The following is a 21888-nucleotide window of genomic DNA, read 5'->3' on the forward strand; positions in this document are numbered from 1 at the left end:
CGATTTTCATCCTCGAAGCCATTGTACGATTTCGCTTTTAACTCCACGGCTCCCGATGAACGCTCTGAAAACTTCAATCTCCGCGCGTGACCTCTCAATCGTCGACCGATCGTGGTTACCGTCCGAACTCAACTGGCCGACTCCCCGCTCAGTCCCCAGCAAGGTCCCGAGTCTATCGCATTCTCTCGTGCTTTCTCTTTTCATCCGTGCATACGTCTTCCCGTCACTGAAACCCATTTGTATCAATGTATACTAGAGACAAGGTATACTTTAGTCAACCGTTACAGTTACTGAAGTGGCTCAGATAAAATATTGTCGTAGATGAACTGAGGTTTTCATATCCGACATCATCTGTGCGGTATTTACTTCTTTCACTGGAGTATGTTCAATCGGCATTGGTAAAACACTTTTTTTCACTTCAGGTTTTAATGTACTTAATGTTCGAGAAAGTTTGTTCCGATCGTTAGGTTATAGTTCTTGCACTTTGTAATGAATCACTTTTACTATTTTCTGGGGACACGTCTTTCCCTAAAATTGTTCATTTGCTACAGCTTTGTAACTGGACACAGAGATTACCACGAAATTTCGTTGATTTCCTTTCACTGATAATGTACTTCTTTACGACGATGCTTTCCTTTCTTGGGTGTTATCACGGTTTAGAGGTTTGATGGTACAATCGGCTGATTGTCACCAACTTGTTTCCGGAAGCAACGGTCTGGGAACGGAGTGGCCCGATCATCCACCTACAATTGTGGATTTATGTCCTAACTGTAGATGTAGCTGTGCAGAGGAATCCTTGTATTCCTCTTGGAATGTGGTTGGACTGGACTAACCCCTGTGGCTAGCAGCAACCTTTAGCGGATGGGTGTCTCCGCTCACACGGTTGTGGATCAGATATGGTCGATACTTGACCATTGGTGGAAACTGGCGGAACCTTCGGCTGAAGGTGGCCTCGATGAGTGGCCTTGATGGATGGCCGATGAAATCGTCTCAATCGGCTGATTGAGACGGACACACTGCTACGTTTGCAGTTTGGCGGAAGAATCTCGAACCTTTCGAAATATTGTATCCTTGCGAAACTTCAGGCCGATTGCTCTAATGGTTTGAGAGCGTAAGGTTACTGAAGTGGCTCAGATAAAATATTGTCGAAGAGGTGAAGTGAAACTTCTGAGATGAAAATTCAAAACCTAAGAGCTGGTTACTTGCATTAGAAGTCCTGGCTTTCTTAGAGGATTGAAATCCACCTTGGTAGAGGAGTCACTTCCCGAGGATGAGTTCTTTCACAGTGAAACGCACTATTTCGACTGACAAAAGATCATGTATTTCGTTGGTTCAAGTAGTGCTTATATACTAATTCTAAACCTAAAGGAATGACACATCGACACCTTATCATGCTTTCTTTCTGAATCACGTGATCAGCCTACGACTGCGTGGTGCAGTAGGGTCCTAACCTTATCAGTTGTTAGGTTGCGTATTCTCTTTGGTTCGGTTATACAGGGCGACAGTCTACTGTGATGATTCATTGATTAAACTTGATAAGCTATTAGTGCATGGAAAGAGGCAGATAATTACGTCTATTTAATGTGTCGAAATCTATGATTTATTTAGAAATGCTAACTCTTCGCAATGGTTGCGAACATTCACCCCCCGCGCTTAAATCTAAAGCGTTATTGGATTGTGGGACATTAGACTCAAAGGGAAGTGGGGCCAACTTGGATACTGGTCGGCGATACAGACCAGCGGCAGTCTGGACATCAGCAACACGAATAGTGCAGTCAGCACCTGGATACACTGTCACAATTTTGCCTAATTTCCACGACTGGGGCGGCGTATTTTCTTCCTTTAACAAAGCTACAACTCCTGGAGTAATGTTTTTTGAATGTTTGGTCCATTTTTGACGAGTTTGCAATGTGTTCAAATATTCATTTGACCAGCGTTTCCAAAAGTGGTCCCGTAATTTCTGTAGATGTTGCCAACGGGTCAACCGATTTTCTGGGACATCTTCCAAGGTAGGTTCAGGAATAGCAGTTAATTGACGACCTATGAGGAAATGCGCTGGTGTAATCACCTCAAGTTCAGTAGGATCAGTGGAGTGGGAAAAGAGAGGGCGTGAATTGAGGATAGCCTCAATCTGGGTCAACACAGTGTAGTATTCTTCGAATGTTAGGGAAGCATTGCGTAATATTTTCTTCAAGTGTGTTTTTGTGCTGTTCACTCCGGCTTCCCATAGTCCACCAAAGTTTGGAGCGCGAGGTGGAATGAATCTCCATATTATCTCCCGTGGTTGACAGAAATCATTCAACTTTCCTTGCATTTGATCCTTTTGAAACAACAGATATAAATCGTGTAGTTCAGTTCTAGCACCGGCGAAATTAGTTCCATTGTCTGAATGTATTTCTTCGACAAGACCGCGTCGGGCCACAAATCGATGGAGTGCTGCTATGAATGCTGCTGCAGTCAGATCCGATACGACTTCGAAATGTATTGCCTTTGTAGACAAACAGATGAATAGCGAGATATAGGCCTTGACCGGTACTGATTTTCTTCCTCCTCGACGAATAAAAATCGGCCCTGCAAAATCAACTCCTGTTCTGGAAAATGGAGCGGAAGGAACCACTCTGGCTTCGGGCAAGTTACCCATTGGTGGTTGAAGCAGTTTTGGGTTGGATCGGAAACAAATAATACAGGATCTCGTTACCTTACGTACTGTGTTTCTGGCGTTGAGGAGCCACCACCGTTGTCTAATGAGGGATATTAAGCCGGACGGACCAACGTGTAAATTCTCCTCATGTAATGCTCTCACAAGGGACTCCGTTATAGGATTTTTGTTTGGAAGAATTAGTTGGTGTTTAGCATTGTATGATAATCGTGAATTTTGCAACCGACCTCCAACACGCAGAAGATCGTTATCCATGATGGGACAAAGGTTTGCAAGTCGACGAGTAGGTTGACCAGATTTCAGGGAATGGATATCTTCAAATAGTTCGGTTTGTTGGATATATCTGACGATGACTTCCAATGATTGTCTCATCTCAGGAATGGTGAGAAATTTTGAAATATTTCTAAGGGACCTAGGCAATTTAGTGTTCCTTATAAATCGCAAAATATATCCGACAATTCTTTGGAGTCGTCGGAAGGAACTAAATTTGGTCATAAATGGAAGAGTCTCGAGTCGAACGACAGGCGTAACAATCACAGTGGGCTTCCATTCTGGTAACTCGCAATCTGGAATAGGTTCAGGTTCTTCATTCTGGATCACATGGTTGCGGAGGAATGATGGTCCATTCCACCACAAATAGTTCACGGCAAGCTGTTGTGGTAGTTGGCCGCGGGATACCACATCAGCTGGATTCTCATCTGTTCGTACATACCTCCATTGGGCGTTTTGTGTCTGATTGTTAATCTCCATGATACGGTTGCGAACGAATAATTCTAGTTGAGTGGGAGACTTTCTTAGCCACCCAAGGAAGATTTGGCTATCAGAATAATATGTGATTTGGTTGAAATTCATCTTGAGGGCAGGAACAACCTTTGAGGCTAATCGAGATAGCAATAGCGCAGCACAGAGCTCCATTCTTGGCATGGTTAGACCATTTATTGGCGCTATTTAGGATTTACTGCATATCAACGTAGTTTTCACGATTTGATTTGATACTGCACGAATATAAATACACGCACCGTATGCCAGGTTGGACGCGTCGGCGAACCCATGAATTTCGTAATGAATAGCTGCATGTAGTGCCATATATCTTGGAATTCTGATTTGCTGGATTTGATGAAGTGAATCACGAAATATTTGCCATTCCGTAAGTAAATCACCTTCAAGTATATCGTCCCAATCTAACTTGCTTAACTATACCTGCTGCATTATAGCCTTGGCATTCACTATTACGGGAGACACAAAACCAAGGGGATCGAAAAGCCTTGCAATTTCGGAAAGAACACGACGTTTGGTCGGAGGTTCTTGGTTTGATGAAAAACAATCAGGAACAAAGAGGAAAATGTCCTTTTTTGGATCCCATAGTAATCCTAGCGTTTTTATGGATTCGTTTATATCCGCATCTTCAAAGGTAAGAAATTTTTCTCTTTCCCCTTCTGGAACTGTTTCAATGATGGCTTCGTTGTTAGCACACCATTTGTGTATGGGAAAACCTCCGGAATGCAAAAGATGGGTCAGCTCCAATCGGGATTGAATAGCATCTTCGACGGTATCGGCACCAGAAAGGACATCATCAACGTAGAAATCCTCTTCCACAATTTTCGCCGCTACGGGATAGCGTTTTGTTTCATCGATGACCAATTGCTTCAAAGTTCGCGTGGCTAGAAATGGTGCACTGGATGTCCCGTAGGTGACGGTTGTCATTTCTAGAACTTCCAGCGGATCGGTTGGTTCTTTTCGCCAGAAAATTCGTTGCAAGGATGTCTGGCTTGGGTCGATGCGGATTTGGCGATACATTTTGGAAATGTCTGCAGTAAAGGCATAGCGATGCCTACGAAATCTTAAAAGAATTGAAAAGAGGTCATCTTGGACTGTTGGACCAATCATCAATGTCTCGTTGAGGGAAACACCCGAGGATTTCGCTGAAGCATCAAACACAACTCTAAGCTTTGTTGTGGAACTTGATGGTTTGAGGACTGCGGGATGTGGTAGATAATAAGTTATCTTTCCTGGAGTGTCGTCAAGCTCATTCACTCGCTGGCAATGACCAAGTTGTTTGTATTCATCAATAAAATTGCAGTATAACTCCTTCATCTCGTATTTTTTCTTAAGTCTCTGTTCTAGCATAAAAAATCGACGGAGAGCAAGGGAACGATTGCTCTTTAGGTTAGATGCTGTGTCCTTCAAAGGTAGCTGGACGATGTAGCGACCGTTGATATCACGAGTAGTTGTTGAACAGTATTTGGATTCGCATTGCTGCTCTTCGTTAGATAGCAATGGAGATGATCCGACGGATTCCAGACACCAAAACTTTTCCATGGTTTTATTCAGTGGTTCAAGAATGACAGCATGGCACTGTTGTCGGTTGTAGATTAAATCCACGTTTTCGTCGTCCATAGCTCCAGCGACAACCCATCCTAGACGAGTTTCTTGAAGTATGGGAAGATCGTTGGAAATCTTCAGCTGATTTGGCATCAGTAAATGGAAAAATAGCTTGATTCCTATCAAGAGATCTATTTCCCCTGGAATGTGGAACGTTGGATCTGCAAGTGGTAATCCGGGAGGAGTTGACCAGAATTGCGTGTTGATTTTTCCAGATGGCATCACACCTGTGATCCGATCTGTAACGAGGTGCTCTATTTGTGCATGATAATCGGAATGTATGGAACGTATTTCAGTTTTGGCCATATTGTTGAGAGTTGTCTTTTTTCCATTGGCCCCAATAATCTCAACCTTGGCAGGAATGTGTGGAAGCTTTAATATTTGCAGTAGTCTTGCCGATATCAAGTGAGCCTGCGATCCACAATCCAAAAATGCTCGGCATGGATGAAATTTGCCATTACTATCCAGAATATTAACAACAGCCGTCATCAAAAGGCTATTATCAAAAGGAGCCTTACTTATTGAACAAGATGTTGTAATAGGTTTTTCTTCAGGAACTTTTGGGATTTGTCCAAGCTCTTGTTTGAATGGCACAGGTCTCGTATTCACAAAGGATGTTTTCTCAACATGTAAAAGTGTGTTATGTTGACCTTGGCATTTCTGGCAGGTTCTGGATGAACTACAGGAACTGACTGGATGACCTTTTTGTAGACAATTGTAGCACATTCGCAGCTCTCGAACCTTTGCTTGGCGTTGAGGAATGGACATGGCACGGAAAACCTCACATTTGAAATTGGAATGCATACCAGAACATATATCACAAATTGTCTCGGAACTTCTGGTAATAGCACATGATTTGGCTTGTGCGTTCTTCATTTGGTTGGCACTTGGCAGCATTCTTTACAGGGATATATGGCTTCATGATTGATGGAATTTTCGATGAACCTTCACAGCGTTCGAGGATGGCACACCGTTTCTTTAGAAATTCAATGGTGTCTTCGTAGGATGGAATTTCCTTATGCGGGATGGATGCTTCCCATTCTTTCCTGGTATCCTTATCTAATGCTCCAGACACAAGATTAACTACAAATCTCTCTCCGACTCCATCCAACTCGTTGTCGATAAGTGCTAACCCATCGACGTGCCGAGTCACTTCATCGATGAGCTCTCGTAGCTCTTTTTGATTTTCCCGGTTCAGACGACGGAGACTTAATAAACCTTGGATATGGATATCAACGATTACCCGTTTGTTCTCGAAACGGTCTTCGAGAATTTCCCAAGCGTGGGCGTAATTGTTGTTATTGAGAGTGCGTGCGTCGATAATGCCAGCAGCTGCTCCTACTAGAGAGCGTTCGAGATGGTACAGCTTGATGCAATCTGAGTCGGTGGAGGATCGCATCACATCCGAAAACATGGTTTTAAAGCGAGGCCAATTTTCTGGTTTGCCATCGAAAGTTGGAATTGGAGCCTTTAATGGCTGCTGCTGAACAATGATGCGAGGGCTTTCGTTGGTTTGCACTTGCGGTTGGACCACGGAACGGTCACGGCTTGCCTGTATTGCTCGTTCCAGCAACACATAGGTTTTATTGAATTGTATTTCGAACACCAGGTATAGGGTATCGCGCCACTTTTTTTTTTCTAAACCATAGGGGGATAAATCTGCTCATCAGACACCCTAACAGGAAGGTTAGGGTAGTGTGGGGATGAGGCCGTCTTCTACAATGCCGGTAGAAGCCAGGACTACTCTCTCCTCGACCCACTAAAACACATTCCTATGGTCGCCAAACCCTACGTCTCTCCGGAACCACCAAGAAGGTATTGCTTCAGAGAGGGGCTAGTGCATATCGCACCCTCAAGGTTAGCTGCCGTAGCCTAGCAGCAACGAACATCGATGACTCGCTCTGGAGAGTCCATCACGATAGCATGCTGGCGCTTAGCCAGTTTCCCGAGTGGTCCTCGCCACTCCCTTTGTCCTCGGAAGGCGGGCAGGGTCAACCCCGCCCGCGCCCTACTGCTGAGCGGACATCAAGAACTGATGCCCACGTGCAACCCGATCTGACCTGCCCGCAAAGGAAGGGTATCACTACCCTTCAGGCCCTATCAGATGCACCCGTAGGTTGCAGACAGCAGGATCTCACCTACCCCAACCCTTGCCGGGGACCCCTTTCCAACCGCGGGCTCAGATCCAACCCAGTAGACCGACGCCACGACAGCACCGCTACCGGGACTTCCTCTCCGCGGCCACTTAATCGCTGTAAGGGTCGATCTCGACCGCAGGGCACCGGTATGACCTACGAAGCCGACTTCGAACCCCTGGACCACCTCTTGTACTGCATCTGGACTAGCCATTCTCCGAGTCCACGCGCCACCTCCTCTGTAGCTCCCAGACGATATGGGTGATAGCCGTTGAAACGGCATTCCAGCTAATCTCATCCCTACACATTCTCTGGACCAAGTTGTCCGGAGTTGTGTCCTCCCCGCATGTGGCAAGCATGCGGTCACGCATTGTGCGAAAACGCGGGCACACGAACAACACGTGTTCCGCCGTTTCCTCTAAACCATTGCACACTGGGCATTCGGGAGAATCCGCATGCCCGAAACGGTGTAGATACTGTCGGAAGCAACCATGACCTGTAAGGACCTGTGTCAGGTGGAATGAAACTTCCCCATGGCGCCTATTAATCCAACTATCTACCCTCGGTATCAACCTATGGGTCCACCTTCCTTTGGTGGAACTGTCCCACGCGCACTGCCATTTGACCATAGAGGCCATCCTGACAGTTTTGCGTATGCCTCTTGTGCCGCGCATTTCGAAGCACTCCATGTCCTCACTGATAAGAATGCTGATAGGCACCATACCAGTAATGACACAGAGAGCGTCGTGTGACACGGTACGGTACGCGCTTGCAACCCTCAGACACGTAAGCCTGTAAGTACTTTCCGTATCGCGCCACTTGGGCGGTGGCTTCTATATTCGTCTGTTTTCCACTATAACTCAGTCAATTTTGATCAAATTGAGTTGAAATGTTGTACACGGGTAGATACTATACCTATCTCACCACATTCCAAAAGTTGTGTCAATTGGTTCAAATTTGACTGAGTTATAGTGGAAAACAGACGAATATAGAAGTCACCGCCCAAGTAGCGCGATTCCCTACTTGATCTTGCTCATCAATTCTCTCGGGAGGGCATACTGCCACCACATTATGATGGATGTTCAAGAACTCTTTGTAATGATTTTCCAGATTGTGGGAAAACATTTTCAATTGCGCGGAGTCATATTGAGCATTTGTCGCGTTAGCCTCCTCAATCGCTTTACGGATGCGCGTTATTTTGGCCTTGACTTGGCCACGTAGATGAACTGAGGTTTTCATATCCGACATCATCTGTGCGGTATTTACTTCTTTCACTGGAGTATGTTCAATCGGCATTGGTAAAACACTTTTTTCACTTCAGGTTTTAATGTACTTAATGTTCGAGAAAGTTTGTTCCGATCGTTAGGTTATAGTTCTTGCACTTTGTAATGGGTCACTTTTACTATTTTCTGGGGACACGTCTTTCCCTATAATTGTTCATTTGCTACAGCTTTGTAACTGGACACAGAGATTACCACGAAATTTCGTTGATTTCCTTTCACTGATAATGTACTTCTTTACGACGATGCTTTCCTTTCTTGGGTGTTATCACGGTTTAGAGGTTTGATGGTACAATCGGCTGATTGTCACCAACTTGTTTCCGGAAGCAACGGTCTGGGAACGGAGTGGACCGATCATCCACCTACAATTGTGGATTTATGTCCTAACTGTAGATGTAGCTGTGCAGAGGAATCCTTGTATTCCTCTTGGAATGTGGTTGGACTGGACTAACCCCTGTGGCTAGCAGCAACCTTTAGCGGATGGGTATCTCCGCTCACACGGTTGTGGATCAGATATCCGGTTCGAAGGACCAAAAAATGGTCGATACTTGACCATTGGTGGAAACTGGCGGAACCTTCGGCTGAAGGTGGCCTCGATGAGTGGCCTTGATGGATGGCCGATGAAATCGTCTCAATCGGCTGATTGAGACGGACACACTGCTACGTTTGCAGTTTGGCGGAAGAATCTCGAACCTTTCGAAATATTGTATCCTTGCGAAACTTCAGGCCGATTGCTCTAATGGTTTGAGAGCGTAAGGTTACTGAAGTGGCTCAGATAAAATATTGTCGAAGAGGTGAAGTGAAACTTCTGAGATAATTCAAAACCTAAGAGCTGGTTACTTGCATTAGAAGTCCTGGCTTTCTTAGAGGATTGAAATCCACCTTGGTAGAGGAGTCACTTCCCGAGGATGAGTTCTTTCACAGTGAAACGCACTATTTCGACTGACAAAAGATCATGTATTTCGTTGGTTCAAGTAGTGCTTATATACTAATTCTAAACCTAAAGGAACGACACATCGACACCTTATCATGCTTTCTTTCTGAATCACGTGATCAGCCTACGACTGCGTGGTGCAGTAGGGTCCTGACCTTATCAGTTGTTAGGTTGCGTATTCTCTTTTGTTTCGGTTATACAGGGCGACAGTCTACTGTGATGATTCATTGATTAAACTTGATAAGCTATTAGTGCATGGAAAGAGGCAGATAATTACGTCTATTTAATGTGTCGAAATCTATGATTTATTTAGAAATGCTAACTCTTCGCAATGGTTGCGAACAACCGTTTCTCGCCGACTTAAGGATCCTCCTGCTAGTACCTGTCATACCTGGGTACCAACGGCTTGATGGACACGGCTAGTCCTAGCCACCCATCTTCCGCATCACTACCTGTTGCCCAAAAAGTTACAACTCCGGGTGAAATCCACATTTTGAAAACTTATGTCGAATTCGTTTTTGATTCAGTTCCAACCTGGGTTGGAACTGGATGAGATCACAGTTTCAACCCCAACCCGACTTCGGTTTCGCTTGTACTAAAGTTTGTTTGAGTTTGTTTGACGTTTGTTTGTTTACACATTTTCCGCCAATCCAGTTCCAACCCAGGTTCAAAAACGAATTCGACATTAGAAACTGCTGTTGCTCTGCCACTACGACAAAAATTTTCACTTGTGTGGGGGTAAACAAATCCTAGCAACCCTAGCAACCCCAAAGAAACCGATAGAGTACAGCGTAAACAAACTCGCCAGCAGTCGCTCCCTCCACCCCCGTCATAAGCCTCTCCCCGCATCTACTGACTGCGTATATGCCAGTACCTTCCATTAAAATTACCTTGGTTTATATGCTTTACTAGATACAATGTTGGTGTCTTCGGCAAAAATGTCCAACTGGATAATGCGCGTCTGATAGTGGACATGTGGAACCGGTCAACACGATCTGGTCTTGTCCCGGGTGTCGGAATGGCCCTCGCGGGAACCTGTTTCGTGGACATTTCAGTTATGGCATCAAACTAGGCATGCGACGGCTCTATCTCTATGATTTTTCATGTACATCATCTTAGTAACCATGAAAATGACCAGTGACCTCCCTTGCTAACCCGTGGGCACCGGAATGTGCCCTGGAGGAACCTGTTACGAGGTCATTTTGACCATGACACCAAAACTAGGCTTGCGACGGCTCTATCTACATGATTTTTCATATACATCGTCTTAGTAACCATGAAAATGACCAGTGACCTCCCTGGCCAACCCGTGGCCACCGGATTGTGCCCTGGAGGAACCTGTTTCGAGGACATTATGACCATGACACTGAAACTGGGCATGCGACGGCTCTATCTTCATGATTTTTCATATCCATCATCTTAGTAGCCATGAAAATGACCAGTGACCTCCCTGGCTAACCCGTGGCCACCGGAATGTGCCCTGGAGGAACCTGTTACGAGGTCATTTTGACCATGACACCAAAACTAGGCTTGCGACGGCTCTATCTTCATGATTTTCCAAATCAATTATTTTAGTAACCATGAAAATGACCAGTGACCTCCCTGGCCAACCCGTGGCCACCGGAATGTGCCCTGGAGGAACCTGTTTCGAGGACATTGTGACCATGACACCAAAACTAGGCTTGCGACGGCTCTATCTTCATGATTGTCATATCAATTATTTTAGTAACCATGAAAATGACCAGTGACCTCCCTGGCCAACCCGTGGCCATCGGAATGTGCCCTGGAGGAACCTGTTTCGAGGACATTTTGACCATGACACCAAAACTAGGCTTGCGACGGCTCTATCTTCATGATTTTTCATATCCATTATTTGAGTAACCATGAAAATGACCAGTGACCTCCCTGGCCAACCCGTGGCCACTGAAATGTGCCCTGGAGGAACCTGTTTCGAGGACATTATGACCATGACACCAAAACAAGGCATGCGACGGCTCTATCTTCATGATTTTCCATATCCATTATTTTAGCAACCATGAAAAGGACCAGTGACCTCCCTTGCCAAACCGTGGCTACCGGAATGTGCCCTGGAGGAACCAGTTTCGTGGACATTTTGGCTTTGACGCCAAAACTAGGCATGCGACGGCTCTATCTTCATGATTTTCCATATCCATTATTTGAGTAACCATGAAAATGACCAGTGACCTCCCTGGCCAACCCGTGGCCACCGGAATGTGCCCTGGAGGAACCTGTATCGAGGACATTTTGACCATGACACCAAAACTAGGCATGCGACGACTCTATCTTCATAATTTTTCATATCCATCATCTTAGTAATCATGAAAATGATCAGTGACCTCCCTGGCCAAACCGTGGCAAACGGAATGTGCCCTGGAGAAACCAGTTTCGTGGACCTTTTTTCTTTGACGCCAAAACTAGGCATGCGACGGCTCTATCTTCCTGATTTTCCATATCCATCATCTTAGTAACCATGAAAAGGACCAGTGACCTCCCTGGCCATCCCGTGGCCACTGGACTTTGCCTTGAAGGAACCTGTTTTGAGAACAATTTTGACCAAGGCGCCAAAACTAGGCATGCAACTGCTCTATCCTTTTGATGTTATATATCCATCATCTAGGGTAAATCGCCAATTGTTACACACCTTAAAAATTCGCCAATTGTTGCACATCTCATAAGCAAAGCATTGAGTCTGCAACAATTAGCAAATTTTCAAGGTGTGCAATAATTGACGATTCACCCTAAGTAACCGTGAAAAATACCAGCGCTCACGGTCCCTACTCTATATGAGGGTGGTCATGCATATAATTTTCGCTTATAGCATGGTGAATCCGTTAATTTGATACCTATTTCCTACCCAAAAGCGTTTATTGTATTGTATAAGAATATGTTCAATCTTGTTTTGTAATTTTCGAATAGAAAGAACTAAAAAATATTTTTTTTGCTTCACGGAGCCGGAATTTTTTGTTTTGTGGTTTTGGTTACCAACTGATTTTTATACAGTAATACCTCGGTATAACGTAGCCTCGATATTACGTAACTCAATATAACGTAACTTTTATCTCGGTATAACGTAACTTTTTTATGGTTCCAATGTTTTGCTATTTGAATAATAAGCGTGATTCACGGAATAGACTTTATATTATTACGCTCCTCCTGGAACCAATTCTGCTAGCCAGTTTCGCAGTTATATGATAGTTTTCGGTGTCAGCCATTTTGTTTAGTTGCTAACTGCTACATGTTTACGTTTCACTTAACGAATGAAGTTGAGTAACTGCAACGCCTGACAGATGTCATCAAGCCATCCATTGACGTAAAATGAACGTGAACTTCATGTGACTGTTCATAGGCCAGAGAAACTTATTCATCTAGCGTGAATGAGGATAAAGCATCAGTTACTTTTGCATTTTGTTATACGAAGATCCTGCTTTTTCTCTTCGTTTAATTCATCCACATTCATTCAATTCCTCCATCCTATTAGGGCAAACATGGCACATCATTTTGACGTTTGGCGGTGCGATGACTCCAAATTTGTTGAACTCACCGGATTTACAGGTAAGCAGCATTGCAGTTAAACCGTTTGCACCGACCGAACGTATACTGTACTTATTCTTGACATATCATTCCTACTGAAACATAGCCTTCAAACTCCAAAAGACATGGCAGTAGACAGCAGTGGAAGCAAATTCGGTTTCATGCGATACTGCGAGTTATAACGCCGGAGCAAGTCCGCCTTGTCCTAGAAGAACCCTGCAGAAAATGGCTTAAGAAATTCTTTGATAAATCCTAGAGAAATTTCTTGATAAATTTTTGGCGAAATTTCGTGGTTATCCTCCGAATGAATTTCCACCGAAATATGCAAAGGTATTCTTGGTAAAGGAATTCATGGAACATGAAGAATTTATGTAGAAAACCAGTAGGAATTTCTGGAGGGATTCAAAGCAAACTTCTAGAGGAATCACAGCGAGAATCTATTGAAAAGTCGAAATTCCTGAAGGAATCATTAAAAGAAGTGCTTTAAAAGAAAATGAGGCATCCCTGGAGTAATTTAGCAGGGTTTCCCGGAACCAGCAATCTTTGATTGAATCTCTGAAGATATTCCTGGTGGTTTTAGCCGAAGTCTTAGCATGAGTTTTCGGAAAAATTTCCGGTGAAATCCTTGGAAAAAAAAATACTTATGAGATGTGCAACAATTGGCGACTTTTTATTGCATCTTGCTTTGCTTTTTAGATTACCGTGCAAATGTTCAATCGTCCAAAATATTTGTTCACACGTCAAACACCAAAGAAAGTAGCAAGTAAACAAACCGATTATTCCATGCATCACCCAAAAAGTGTAACCGACGCTTTAAATTGCTAGCAGCGAAATGAACCAATGTGTGCTGAAACTGGTGAGAACATATTGTGATGTGACAAAAAATTTCTGCAGGGGGTCGAATACGGTGCAAAAAAAGCAATAAGGTGTGTAACAATTGGCGATTTACCCAAGGATATATAACATCAAAAAGATAGAGCAGTTGCATGCCTAGTTTTGGCGCCTTGGTCAAAATTGTTTTCAAAACAGGTTGCTTCAAGGCAAAGTCCAGTAGCCACAGGATGGCCGGGGAGGTCACTGGTCCTTTTCATGGTTACTAAGATGATGGATATTGTTACCGCTCCTCGAGGACGTGTGTACCGAGACCCAGAGGGGGAGTCGATCTAAACCTCAGGCTGCTGGGCCAGCCAACGGCAGCCAACGAGGCGTGCACAAAAGGCCTCTTTTGTGTCCTCGAGTCCCAGGGTCGTTGAGGAGGTAATGGGGAGGTCTTCGGATTTATTTAGCGAGCTAGAATATGGGGATTAGTTTTTAAACCTTATATTACTTACTCTGAGGCGGCGGCGGCGGCGAGGGGCTAGCAGACGGCCGGCGAGGCCGAAGGTGTCGGATCCGTAGAGGCGGGCACCGCAATGGCGGCGAGGGGCTGGTAGGCGACCGGCGGGGTCGACGGTGTCGGTCCCGTAGCGGCGTTCACCGCGGCGGTGGCAAGGAGTTGGTGAAAGACCTCACGATAGTGGCGAACTTGGCTTGATCTACTCCGGCGGCCGGAATGGGGACCCGTGCAGTGGTCTTTGGGGCCAGACGGTACTTCCGGCATGGTGAAATACCCGCAGGCTTTCAGGCGGGGACGTCTACGGTGACAGAGAGCTTCGTAGGCCGCATGCAACGTGGCGGCGATGTCGGGTGTCGCACAACAATGGCGTTCACGAAGGGAGGCGGCAGGATGCCCGCAGCGATAGTGGGTTCGCAACGGTGGTGAGTACCCGGTGACCACGTGCGGCCGGTGGAAATATCGGCCAACGGCGAATAGGGTGCAAAGGCAGCGCGCACCGCAACAACAATGGGACTCCGGTGGGTACTTATCCACGACGATTCCGGATTATGCAGGAATCAACGCTCCGTCCACAAGATGGGAACTTTGCGACCTGTCTCCACAAAAAAAACTTTTCTTTGGTCAATTGACTCCACAGGACTCTCCGATCTTCACGGTGTTGCCCCTTTGACGGTCGAAATACAAATCAGCCCACCGTCCCATCGATCTCTCTTTTCACAGCCTCATCAAACAACATCACACTCGCCCGCAAATGCGTTTTCCCAGATCCGCTGCATGGCCTGTCATCCACCCAACCAAAGTGCAAAGCCATCTGTTGAGGAATTCTAAACGCCTCCCCTCATTGGTAGCGCTGCCCAGAGCGATAGGGTTCTCAAACCGCCCCCCAAACCAAGCACGCTAACTAAACGATGAAATCGCAAATTCAAACAACTTTCTCTCATTAAATTGTAATTCATTTTCATGATTACAATCCGCCTGGGGCTGGGAAGAAAAAGAAATGTTTAATATTTCTTTTCCTCACACTACACGTAGTATTCTCACCACTAAAGATGTTTTCTTCGACTCAGCTGGTTCGTGCATTCTACTCATGGAATAACTACTCAAACTACCGTTCAGACGAACTTCATATAGATATTTCTACTAAGAAACGCTTCACGAAAATAGTGTTTAATAACTCAAGTAAAGAAATAAATGTGGAGTGGACCTGGTGTGATGGTTAGAACACTTGACTATCACGCCGAGGACCTGGGATCGAATCCCACTCCCGACAAACTCGCAAAATGTGAGTTCTTCCTTCGGAAGGGAAGTAAAGCGTGGGTCCCGAGATGAACTAGACTAGGGCTAAAAATCTCGTTAATACAGATAAAAAAAAAAGAAATAAAGAAAATAACGAAAATCACATGCAATTTAGAAAACAACGCAACATAATCATACGCTTTAGCTGAATAATCGAACTTAACACTTAACATTCTGACATCTAATTTTTCTCTCATACAAACGATAATTGACAATTACGAAAAAAAAAACTATTTACAACGCGACGTACCGCGTACCGAGACCGATCCAAGCTCGCCAACGGTCGGGTTGGCACTAACAATTATGATCAAGTCTGAACCCTTCGTCCACTCGGGATTTGTACTAAAACCGAACGGGATGCGATTATACAACTCTCAGCATAACCTTGAGAGAATAGTTGCTATAAATTTTCTATTCCTATTGATAACTGCTCGAATTCCGGATATTCGGAGCCGTTGCTATTGTTTCATAAACACATATAAACAATACCTGCGCAATCCTATGCCGAAGCCCGCACGTCGACTCGGCTTCAGTGATTGATCGCGTATCGATTAAATCGGTCCATGACTCGCGCGCGCATGGAGTCTACGTGGTAGGGGCCGGATCACAACGTCCGAGGCCATACAGTCCTGGACATTAGGTCGCGTTTTTATGCGCAATAGCGTCCAAAAGTTTGGATGCGTCATAATATCCTATGTGCCTTCTTTCCTTGGACTTCGTGTCGTATCTGCAAGTTCGGAAGTTATGCCCCGAAAAAAAAAGCGCCATAAAGTCCTGGGACTTTATGGCCTCGGACGTTATGATACTGCGCCTACGTGGTAAGGTGCACCAATTTGAATTTACGCGAATAGTGTGGGATGTGTTGGGCATCTGGGTATGTTTACCGGTGGGAATGATGTGGGCTTTTCGAGGAACAAGGACTCTGCGGTTTGCCGTTCCAACAATAAAAGCGGAGTATTCACCGGCTGGTACGTACTGGACACCGCTACATCGTCGAAAACTAGTTACAAATTAAAATGGAACCATTTTTCTTTTCAGGTCTATCCAGAGACTAAGAACGGTAGGTCTTTCTAAAGCTACGGTCACTGATCCTTCATGAATCTATTGTTTAAATTGATTTAAGCTGGCTTAATCAAGTTTGCCGGCCAGACTCCAAGGTTTCGACCGGAAGCATGTACTAGCTCATAAGATGAAGTGCCATGCTTCTGCACAACAGTGCACGGGAGATATTGCGCTCCTAGCTTAGCGTTATAAAGCTCGCTGGCATTAGATTGCTTAGTGTTGCGTTTGTACACTTTGTCTCCCACATTAAAGGGCTTCGCCGCCTTACGGTGACGCAAATTGTTATTGTGGCTTGATAGATCGTAGGCTTTTTCAGATTTTTGGAAACCAGTTCAAATATTCTAGGATTACAATCTTTGATTCTGGTCATTCTAGCTTCTAAAGTTTGTTCTTCGTCGTTTAGGAATCGATTATGATCTTCCCCGTTCACAACGATTTCATGCCCTTTTGCTACAAAAAACGGAGAAAATCCCGTAGCTGTGTGAATGGTAGAGTTTATGGCCAGCTCGATTTGGGACAGCTTTGTGTCCCACGATCTTCGATCATCTCGAGCATACGATCGGATCGCTGTGTTAATCGATCGATTTACCCGCTCAACTGGATTTGCTTGGGAGTGATATCGGGACGTGGGCCAGTGTTTCACTCCGAAGCTTTCCAGAAACGTGCCAAATTCTCTCGAGGTAAAAATGCTGGCATTATCCGACAGTAAAATCGACGGTACAGAATTGCGTACAAACCAATGATCACGCAGAGTTGTTTTTAGTGAACCAACAGAGATGCTAGGAAAAGCTTGTATTTGTGTCCACTTGCTAAACAAATCCATTACCACCAGGATGTACTGTTTGCCAGACCTTGTCCTTGGCAAAGGGCCAATATAATCAATGGCGATTATCTGCCAAGGTTGACTGGATATGCACATATCACCCATTAAAGGTACTGTGGGTACCGTTGCAGGTTTAATTTCTTTGAACACTGTGCATTTCTGCACGTGTGAGCGAACATCGTTCGTTAGTCTAGGCCAATAATATTTTTGGCAGATTTTGCCAATAGTTTTGTCCACCCCGATGTGCATTGCATCATCGTGGGCTGATAATATAATAGGTTTGCGGGCATCTGGTGAGGGGACAATTTTCCAATCGAACCTGTGATCGGCCGGGTCGCTGGAAAAAACGAACTTCATTAATTGATCATCCTCAATTTTGAAATCCGGATAATCTTCGGGACAATCTGGCAGTATTTTCGCAAACCCCGGGCCAGAGGGATCTGCAGGAAGGCTTCTGTCAGATCGATGGTGCTCAAGTAACGGGCCCGAGGTAAGAGACCAAGGATGCGTCCAGGATGGGGTAGGGGATAAGCATCACGAATCGTCCGCTCATTGAGTTTGCGGGCATCGAGGCAGAGGCGAATGTCTCCAGAGCTTTTCCGAATCGGGACAATGTTCAAAGACCATTCGGAATTGGACTCTTCAATGACACCTCTGGCTTGTAGTCGATCGATTTCCGCAAAAAGTCCCGCTTGGATTTTCGGGGAAATTGGATAGGGGTATTGACGTACTGGTTTTGTCTTATTAAATTCCTCACCGAGAACTATTTCGTGCTCTATTAGAGGGGTGGTTTCCAGTTTATCAGGGGAGGCAACCTTAAAAGATTTCTTCACCTGGTTTAAAACATTCTTTTGCTGTTCAGACAATATTGGGGATTTGGCTGGTACTTGATAGTGAGAAGCACCGACAGAAGTTATAGCCAAAGCAGAAACGGTGGGTCGGATGTTGTAGGCATGCCAAAATTCGATGCCACAAATACAATTGACGGCTAAACCAGGGACATAGAGTGTCGGCAGAACTCGAGTTTTACCCTGGAAGGTATATGGTACTAAGATTTCTCCAGCTATTTCCAAAGGCTCGCCACTAGCTGTGACTAACTCGACGGGTTCTGCTGGTTTACGAAGCCGGACATTCGAAAGTTGATCGAAAATGTCTGAGTTGAACATTGTTCTATGACTTCCACTATCGAGCAGCGCATAGAGTGGCACATCAAAAATACTCAAGTGTACGTGGGGTCGATCATCATCTCCATCCGGAGATGAGAGAATGATCTTGTTAACTTGGGGTTGACGGTATTCAGATTCAGAGTCTGCAGATCTTGGCGCGTAGTGGTTAACCAGATCTGCCATAAAGGTCTCGAAATGCTTGTTTAAAGGCGCTCGAAGAAAGCCCGGCGGCTTTAGGACTCCCGTACGGAGTTTTTTGAACAATATGGACACCTTTTGTACTCTACCCCTGGAAATGCACAGATGGGACAGAACAAACGTCGGGGTAAGGGGCAGCTACCCGTTTCATGATCATCCCGGCAGTTGAAGCATTCGCCCTGTGGAGGTGGCCGATAGTTGCTCACCAACTTGGAGAACGGGTCTTTCGATGCCCTGGATTCTCGATTAGAGGAATGTTTCTCCAGCGTTGACTCTGATCGATAAACAGTTTGGGATTCAGCTTTGGATGATTTTGAGTTTGGGTACGCTTTTGTATTTTTCTCTTGCTTTGGGTGTTGATTGTTCTTCCCCATTTGCTGATGTTTATTCGAAAATACCCGCGTGTTTTGTGGGCTAAATCTTCCACTACTAAGCGCACAAGTTTCCTTCTTGGGATTACCGAAAACCCGGGCAAAGGCCGATGAGTCTGCGGCATCGAGGTCGTTGCCGAGATTTATTACAGTCTGAATGGACGTTATTCGCCGCCCCACCAACAGCTTACGATAATCGAACCTTAAGTTCATCTTAAGTACTTCGATTTTATCTGACTCAGACATAGGTTGGCTCATACTGCGGAAAAGTTTTACCATATGCAAGTATTGTACGTGGATTTGCTAACTGAACACGACGAATCAGAACCGTCGTTTTTGGAATCACCGTTCGAATCGCCGTTGGAATCGTCGTTCGATTGCAGAGCGAGACAGCAACAAAACTGACACATCGCTTTGACATATTTAACGTAGGAGCAACACGTGCGTGATATTCTCTCTCTCTGTTGGTGTGGTTTGTTTTGATTCAATCTGACATTTCTTTTATGCTGCTCATGCTGCCGATGCTGCCAGCTGATGGTGGTAAGGATGGAGGAGCATAGTCGGAGGGGTGGTCCAATGTGTTTTCAGAAGAATTCGTCGAGATAAAATGTTTTCATTATAAAAAATATGGAAAATTCTAGTTTAAAAGTTCAGCATTAAACTTTTCAATGCGTGTTACGTATATTATTTTATAGAGAATCAGTCTAGAGGTCGTTTAACGTAATAAGAGCATTAACATAAAAGTCCATAATTTTACAAGAACGCGTTGAAACGCCCCTTGAAATTTAACGGCGATTCCCAACCAGCTCAAGCAAATTCCCTTGGAATTCACCTTCGAAGTAAAATCACAATAGTATTGCTGAAAGGTTTCGTTGCGCTGTTGTCGATATTGATAGATTTTAACTCTCAATACGGCGTCCAAATCGGGGTGACGAAATGCTCTTTGCAGTTCCTGAATCAAGTGATTCCAGTTCCTAAGCCGGTCTTGGCTTCTCATGGCTGTATACCAACTGAGTGCCGGCCCATCAAATAAATGGATTGCAGAGTCAAACAGCTCCTCTTCAGACACATGTTCAGAAAGGGCCATCTGCATAACGTTTTCCAGAAACTCATTCATGGCCAATCCTTGATCATCAGCTTTGTATTTCTGAATTTTCCACTGCGAAACCGGTATCACTTTCCGAGGGTGGAAAACGGGTTGACGCCTTTCCCCCTGATAATAATCGTAACTTCCAGAGACCGTCGGAAGGGACGACTGAGCTCTCGGAACCGGAGGATATGACTGGGTGAAGGTTGCATTTGGAATATGCCACTGCTCCGCCGCAGGCTCCATCCGAGGCTCCAATTGAGGCTCTACCCGAGGTTCCCGCGGTGGTGGTGGCGCTTCTGGCTCCGACCACCGAGGGTAATAGCTGACCGACGGATTACCCCACCTGGCCTGAGTTGATGTCAGCTGAGATACCGATGCTCAATGGGGCGTTACATCTCGACTGGACCCCTGAGGAATAGTAAATGTTACGGCCGGTTCAGAACGAGTTGGTTCAAGGGGCGGCGGTAGTTCCTGGGGACAATCTGTCAGAAATGGGTTGGTGGAGTTCAACTGACAAACAGCCGGTTGATTGCTTTGTGAGATTCTAGTCGACTGGGTTGACGAAGGAGGGGGATAAAGAATGCTTTGATTAATTGCTGTCGTTACACACGTCGACGACCTAGAAAAAACAAGCGTACTCGTAGCAGGTTTGTTCCCTTCACCTTCTTTGCGATCAGACGTCACTAGGGCATCCATCATAAAATCAGATATATCTAGCTCGCTAGTTGATCTAGCTTTTCTCGATTTCAGGTCCGTCTTCAGTTCTTTTAACTCTGTGGTCAAATTACTGAAAAGGTCTGCTACTTCTTTCATCGCGGATGTAAAGTCCAACTTTGACACATATTTTGTCGTTGGTCGCTTCGGCTTCGTACCTGTATATGGCACTGAAGAAGAAGGCTTCAATGCCGAAGCTCCTTGTTGGGATTCACTGTCACTTGAGGACGATGAATCCGCATCAGCAAAAAACTATTCTCATTCCAAAAATGTTCTGAAAATAAGGGCAATCACATCTTGAAAATCTTTGCTACATGTTGCAGTGAGCTCCTCACTGCAATGGTTCCTAATCACTGTCAAACGATGACCCAGATGTAGCAATCTTGACTTGCAAAGACTACTGTTCATTCCCTTCGTTTCAAGTATACGTTTTATCTCACTGACCATTCTCAAACAATTATTAAGATCCACTTCAGGATCATGATCGAACTCCAGAATATGCTCATGACCTTCCCGCTCTTGTTTTAGGACCTCTCTTAACCGACGTCGCCTTTTGCACCGCGATTCGTCATCCGCGATTACGATATTCCGAAGGAGCAGCTCATAGTCTAATTCACCAGGCTCCAAATGATCGACGCGCAGCGTACGATACATGGCGCAAAATGATTCGCCAGAAAACCGCGGCATTATGTTTGTTCGATTCTCGTTTGCACAGATTTTATTCAGCTATACGGGATTTGAATTCATGAATTTTGTCGGTTGATCTAAATATCCTGTGATTTATTACCAAGCACAACTTTTCCTATACGCGATTTAAGTTTTCGTTCCGGTTTCAGGAAGAAAATGCTCCATGAATTCCGTCGTACAACTTGCTTTGTTCTGACGAACGC

General features: G+C 45.0%; 2 protein-coding genes across 21 annotated transcripts in view; one reads left to right on the forward strand and one right to left on the reverse strand.

Moving 5' to 3' along the window:
• The window catches only part of LOC109405099 (unconventional myosin-XVIIIa), a 1227991-nt gene that overhangs the window by 509346 nt on the left and 696757 nt on the right, over positions 1-21888 (forward strand). The window lies entirely within an intron of this gene.
• LOC134292213 (uncharacterized) overlaps positions 1-21888 on the reverse strand; it is a 36819-nt gene that overhangs the window by 830 nt on the left and 14101 nt on the right. For 2 of the 3 annotated variants that reach the window (XM_062861186.1, XM_062861185.1), the window contains exon 1: positions 1-21888. This exon is cut by the window's right edge and continues 14101 nt beyond it. The gene's annotated coding sequence lies outside the window, so the exon portion shown is untranslated. The other variant, XM_062861187.1, reaches the window with a different exon arrangement.

This window comes from Aedes albopictus, chromosome 3 (assembly GCF_035046485.1).
Source record: "Aedes albopictus strain Foshan chromosome 3, AalbF5, whole genome shotgun sequence".
In the NCBI taxonomy this organism is placed as follows: Eukaryota; Metazoa; Arthropoda; class Insecta; order Diptera; family Culicidae; genus Aedes; species Aedes albopictus.